Source organism: Etheostoma spectabile, chromosome 23, assembly GCF_008692095.1.
Source record: "Etheostoma spectabile isolate EspeVRDwgs_2016 chromosome 23, UIUC_Espe_1.0, whole genome shotgun sequence".
NCBI lineage: Eukaryota > Metazoa > Chordata > Actinopteri > Perciformes > Percidae > Etheostoma > Etheostoma spectabile.
Window position 1 is genome coordinate 7650538 of NC_045755.1, and position 6797 is coordinate 7657334.

Genomic DNA, 6797 nt, shown 5'->3' on the forward strand with positions numbered 1-6797 from the left:
GGGTAGCTACTATGGTAACCTAGCCATACAGTCAAGATTAAGGATTCACTGTGCCTTCAACACATGTCTAATATTAAAAACATTCAAACATGATGTATACATAATATTAATATATGACAGGCCCAGTTTAATATGCAAATTGTGATTTGTTGCCAAGGGCTGGCAAGCTATGAGATACTCTGGACAGACACTGCTCATGTTGGTTTGAAAGTGCCAAAATCCAGGCAGTCTGAGGATGGGTCTGTGAATGCTATGTTTTAAAATTCTACCTCCAGGGTCATCTGGGACGGGTCTACTTACTATCCCCAGAGTTGCCAAGATGAAGAAGCAATGTTCAGTTGCACTCCAACTATTTCTAATTTTAAATAACTTCTGTTTTATTACATTTTCTCACTGTACCATTATTGCAATTCTTCGGTTTTGACGTTTTTTTCCATTTTTCACTTTTACCTTCCACTTAATTAAGTTTATTTGGTTTTGGGGTTTATTTATATTGCCTTGTAATTCTGTTATATTAACCTGCCTTGCCTTTTGTTTTTATAATAAAAGGTTTATCTATGACATCCCTGCAACAGTACCACATGTAGAGAAGAGCCCTAAAGTCAAGAAATTGACAATGATGTCAGTTAGATAGGAAACTTTAAAACAAACAATTGCTAACATAAAATGTGAGGTTTGCTAATAGTAGCCAACATTAGCAACCATAAGCTACACAAGACTACTAGAGAAAGATTGTTTTGTTTAAATAGTCTCGCTTTAAAATCAAGTCAAAGAGCTAGCTGCGTACAATGTCAATGCACCTATAATTACACTTAAACCCCAAGTGCAGTATGGTAGAACTGCATCTACCAACCGGCTACATCAAAACGCCACCATTGAATGTTTTGTAGTCTAATGTTTACAACAAGGGAAACCAAAAATGGTTGAGGATTAGCATTCATCAAATGTCCTGGAACTTTATTGAACAAGTAACTTGCACGGCAGGTCTGCTCATTTTGTTTACTTCTATTTATAGTTTTCATCCCAGCTTTTATTCTCCCTGTCCTTTGTTAAGTTGTGCCCTATCCAGATAGGATGGGAAAAAAGTTATTAGAAGAAAGGAACCTTAGGGAGCAGATTAGAAAACAGTAGTCACGATTCAAGCCACATACAATTTGATGACATGACCAGAAAAATCAATAGAAACTTATTGTGAGAAACCCCCTCAGAGCTGCATTGCTACAACAAAAGAACCATTCACTGCTGTCTAGCTGAAGCGGTAAAAGCCCAGTAAAGTCCTTCTCCTGCAGGAATCAAACCATGCGTACACAAGCAGTGTATTATCCTTCCCTGTCGCCAGCACTTCATCAAATACCCGGGTGCTAAGTTGTGAGAGTGTTTTATTTTCAAACACCATCGAAAACAAGCAGCAAAATGAAAGGTTTGCAGAAAGGCAAAGAAACAAAAGGGTCTTAGTAAACGTCACTGCCCAACGTGAGGAGAGTGCATATTTGAGTCGTGCATGCGTCACTTTGCGACAAATGAAACTGAGTTGCGCACTTTGCGACAAGTAGCATACAAGATGCTAACGAGAGACTTCTGTAATGTCTTTACAGTAAAAATGGACCTACTTCACCAAGTTTGTTCATTGCTGACTACAAGCTAGCAATCAAAGACAACAAAGGCTGTCAATTGAATGGCGTTTTGAGCTAACGTTAGCAATCAAAACAATCATAGATAGCTAAAACGTTTTTGAAATTACTTCCATCTTCTGTTGTTTGTAATGAGAAAACTTTATTTCATGGATTTCACAAATTTCAGTATGACGTGTTATGCAATAAACGGTTTATATTTGAGCATGCGCGACTCAAATCTGCACTCTTCTCACACTGGGCAGTGACAAACGTAATACAACTTTTTTTTCTGCCACATTGCATTGTTTTGTCATTGATTACATCCCACTTTGCAACACAGATATACAACAAATCCCTTATTTATTGATATTGATTGATTTCAATATCGATCCAGCACCACAGAGTATTTTGTAGCTTAAAACAATGTTTCCAAAATCGTTTCAGTGGTTCATTAACTCGTTGGAATGAGCCATAAGAATGATGGTAATGTAACAGTACTAGACAATTCCGATCCCAACCGGTATGGGAAGAGGAAAAGTGCTTTGGTGCCTACTGTAAAGGTGCTGGTTGACATGTAGCTAATGCTAATGTGCTTGGTCTATAACATTAGCTAATTCTCGGTGGGTAACAAAACATTACAACAACGTTTAACACACTCATTTATTTTTTGTATGCTTGTTTTTACCACTATTCACAACTCCCACAAATTCAACGTTAAATGCATAGAGAGATAATTTAGCTAGCTAGCACACCCCTGTCTTCTGCCTCAGACTCCCAGCACTGCAAGGCTTCAGTCAGGATGAGAGCAGAAAAAAGTCCCAGGGATACATCCACAGCCCCAGCCAGCTAGCAGCCATTGTGGTCATCACTTAACGCTGGTGCTAAGGACGCTAACGGCAGTTTATTGAACCGTTGGGAAACAGACCCAGGCACCCAAGTCAAACAGCGGTCATTCATAAAGGTACACCTCCAATAGCAATAGCTGTCCTTACAGTTAGCTAAATTTACCAGACAAAAACAGGAATAAGGCACCAAAAGGACTAATTCTAATAGTAATTAACTTAAAGATGTGGTAGCATTGGATCTGGACGAGAAGTGGGGACTGTGTTTATTAGTGGAATTTCTTGCCTTATTAAAGTAGTTGGGACCATCAGTTGTGTTATGCAGAATTCAGGTTGATACACAGTTGATACCGACAACTATTAAAATTCATATTATGGCAAGAATCAGTCAGCTAAGTAAAGAGAGACGAATGGCCATCATTACTTACAAATGAAGGTCAGTCGGTCCAGAAAATTGCGAAAACTTCGAATGTGTCCCCAAGTGCAGTCGCAAAAAAACATCAAGCGCTACACCAAACTGGCTCACATTAGAACCGCCCCAGGAAAGGAAGACCAAGAGTCACCTCTGCTGCTGAGGATTAGTGCATCCTAGTCACAAGCCTCAAAAATCTCAAGTTAACAGCAGCTCAGATTAGAAACCAGATGAATACCACACAGAGTTGTAGCAGCAGACACATCTCTAGAACAACTGTTAAGAGAAGACTGCGCAAATCAGCCTTTCATAGGTCAAATAGCAAATAGGAAACCAGTGCTAAGGTGAGGTAACAAACAGAAGAGATTTGTTTGTGCCAAGAAACACAGGGAATGAACATTAGACCAGTGGGAATCTGTGCTTTGGTCCAAGTTTAAGATCTTTGGTTCCAACCGCCGTGTCTTTGTGCGACGCAGAAAAAGTGATCGGATGGATTCTGAATGCCTGGTTCCCACCGTGCAGCATGGAGGAGGAGGTGTGATGGTGTAGGGGTGCTTTGCTGGTGACAATGTTGGGGATTTATTCCAAATTGAAGGCATACTGAACCAGCATGGCTACCACAGTATCCTGCAACGACATGCCATCCCATACGGTTTGCATTTAGTTGGACCATCATTTATTTTTCAACAGGACAATGAACCCAAACACATCTCCAGGCTGTGTAAGGGGTATTTGACCAAGAAGGAGAGTGATGAAGTGCTGCGCCTCCACAGTCACCGGACCTGAACCCAATCGAGATGGTTTGGAGTAAGCTGGACCGCAGAGTGAAGGCAAAAGGGCCAACAAGTGCTAAGCATCTCTGGGAACTCCTTCAAGACTGTTGAGAAACCATTTCAGGTGACTACCTCTTGAAGCTCATCAAGAGAATGCCAAGAGTGTGCAAAACAGTAATCAGAGCAAATGGTTGCTACTTTGAAGAAACTAGACTACATGACATGTTTTCAGTTATTTCACACTTTTTGGTTAAGTTTATAATTCTACATGTGTTCATTCATAGTTTTGATGCATTCAGTGAGAATCTACAATGTAAGAAGTCATGAAAATAAAGGAAATGCATTGAACGAGAAGGTGTGTCCAAACTTCTGGCCGTTGCCGTACACAACTCCTGTCAAATTAAATAAGAACAGTAATATATCTGACCTTTGTTTTAAATGCAATGAGGCTAAAGGAACATTTATGCACTGTGTCTGTGAGTGTGACAAAGGTAAAATATACTGGAGGTGAAAACTATGTTCATCTTGTCTGAACATTCCACTTGACCCCAAGATGATATTGCTGCACCCGTATTCAACAAATCTGAACCTGAAACCCCAAGAATATAAATGTATTGATTTTGCAATACTATGGGCAAAAAGGACTATACCATTCATCTGGAAGAAACTAAAGGCACCTACAATTGGTGCCTGGATCAAGGATATGGCAAATGTACAGTATGTCCATGGAGAGATTAACTTTTGTATTAAAAAACTAATTGGGGGCGTACGACAAAATCTGGAAACCATTTGACCAAGATATTAAAAAAGAAGATACAGGGGAGCTCTTCTACAGATGGAAAATGCAGGACAGGATACTTAAATTTAAATAAGTGGTGAACCACAGTAGAGGAAAGGACTGAGGCTAGTCCAGGAGGGTGATAGAGGTGCAGTTCTTGTTTGTTTTTTATGTGTCCGTATCAGAGCTTTGCTGGAGGTGCCAAAGTTCTGTGTGTGCAACAATAAAATGTCAATTGTACAGTACATTTTCATGCAACTTCTAAATTTATTTCACTCCATTACTAATTATTCCATTGCATTTCTGTTTTTTCTGGTGTTTCTCTTCTTTACTGTTCTCCGGCTCAAATACGAATGGATTTCACTTTTTGAGTTATTCCCCGAAAATGTTCTCTCGTCAATGGTTTGTTTCTCTCCAGGATGGAAAATGTTCTCTTAAGTTCCAAATATGAACTAGCAAATTCACCTTACAATTTTTTAAGTTCAATAAGTTAAATTTGCATTTTAAATCTTGGTGCGACCAGGCCTTAACTGTGTCTCTATTTTGTATAATTGTATTATCTGATAGAAACACTAGAAATAAGATGTCAAACAGAGATAATCCCACTATAGAACCTGTTCAATCTGTAACTGTATACATACCATTTCAGTAACTACGGACAGATTACATCAATATGAATATATTATGTTAGTCCACCACCTGGATCAATAATACTATTTTTATATTGCATATTAAATTGATTGACTGTCTTTATGATGAGGTAGATGTGAGCGTCAATTTAAAAAAAAAAATTGACATGAACACCAGTGCGTTCCAGAAAACAATTGGTCTTTTCCAATTTTAAAACATCTCAAATATTGTCCCACTTACGTCATTCTCCATTCAGGGCAATTCCCAGTTTTTTTAAATTGTACTCTCCAACCCCTAACTAGTCTACTTTGTACTGAGGGAGGTTAACTTTCCCACTGCCCTTACTGTGCGATACATCCTGCCCTTAAATAACCCATGAGCTGTTTTTTTAACTCAACAGCAAACTCTTACGGGGACAACGCTTCGAAATCTCACCTGACCTTATGTTTATTCATGTGTGTAGGGGAAACAAGAAAATTAGAACTAGCCAGGCAGAACTAAGGCGATCACCCAAGAGAACGGAGATGGAGAGAGCCGAGCATTTAATTTAATATACACCCCCACTAAGAATGAGGGCGGTTGACAGTGAGAGGTTAGATAAGGGCAAAATGGTACCTCTTAGCATGGCTGGCCTGATGCAAGTCTTGATGCAGCTGCCCTCTGGTCCTGCTGTGCAGACTACTGAAGCAAAGGGGCTGGAGTTGAAGCCGGGTCGAGAACCCTTGGTGGGCTCAGTAAACAGGGTCGCAGTTTGCCGACCTTCGGAGGAGGACTCACTGGAAAGGATAGGGGCATATGATAATGAGATAGCTGCAGTAGTGTGGTTCAAGTGCTAGATAAGAGTCTCAAAGGGCACTGGCTTAGCATACTGAGCAATGTTACTTTTAATTCTTTTCGGGTAAATGCTGTCACAGGTGGTATTAATACTTTACATTAGTCCCACACACACACACTATAGTTGTGTGTGTGTGTGTGTGTGTATATATGTATATCCAGCCTTTGCTTTTTTCAATTTATGAGTATGAAGCCAGTTTTAAATTACTTTGGTTTAAATGAACAGAAATGCAAAAAAACGTGTTCAAATCATAGACTGTATACATTAACAGACAAAGCATGTGTGACCTCACCAATTTTAAAATCAACGAGGCCATAATAAAAAAAAAAAAAGATAATTCTGTTTTGCAGAAGACTTAAAACTAGCAATTGAGACCATAACATGTTTACTGAGTTAAATCAAGTGAGAAGTGAGTCACTTTCTCACAGAAACAGACTTCCTTTTGCAACCGCATGTGTCAAACTCTGTTTGAGTTTTTAGCATTTGAAAAAAAATTGGGTTAAGGGACTGGTTTTGAATGCTTCACACCACAATCAAGGTCTTCTGTGTTGTGAAAAAATGTCATGGGATATTTGCTTTTTTCCCCCTCATATATGGGTTGTATTTTTTTTTTTTACATATTTAAGGTTTAGTTTCAAATGTATTGTTACAAATGTAAATTTAAAAAAAAGTTCCTTTTACCTGCTTTATTGGTCTTGTTTTTAAGGGCATCACTTATTTACTTTTCTGTCTCTCGTTATTTGTTATGCGACCAAACTAGTTCTCTGTGGCGTTATAAAAAAAGGTGTGAAATCCATTCTAATTCTAATTTAATTATTTACCAGCATAAAGCAGGTTACTTTTTTTCAAAACATCTACTTTGCATTCAAACTTAATTTGCCACAAAGTGTAATTAAGGATAAATGTTTTTAAAA

The 6797-nt window shown here is 38.7% G+C and overlaps 1 long non-coding RNA gene across 1 annotated transcript in view; it reads left to right on the plus strand.

Moving 5' to 3' along the window:
* The window catches only part of LOC116673087 (uncharacterized), a 14076-nt gene extending 8537 nt beyond the window's left edge, over positions 1 to 5539 (plus strand). Inside the window, exon 4 of the long non-coding RNA XR_004327739.1 lies at positions 5530 to 5539. This is a non-coding gene — a long non-coding RNA (uncharacterized LOC116673087). The remainder of the gene's footprint in view (positions 1 to 5529) is intronic.
* The last annotated feature ends 1258 nt before the right edge of the window (positions 5540 to 6797 follow it).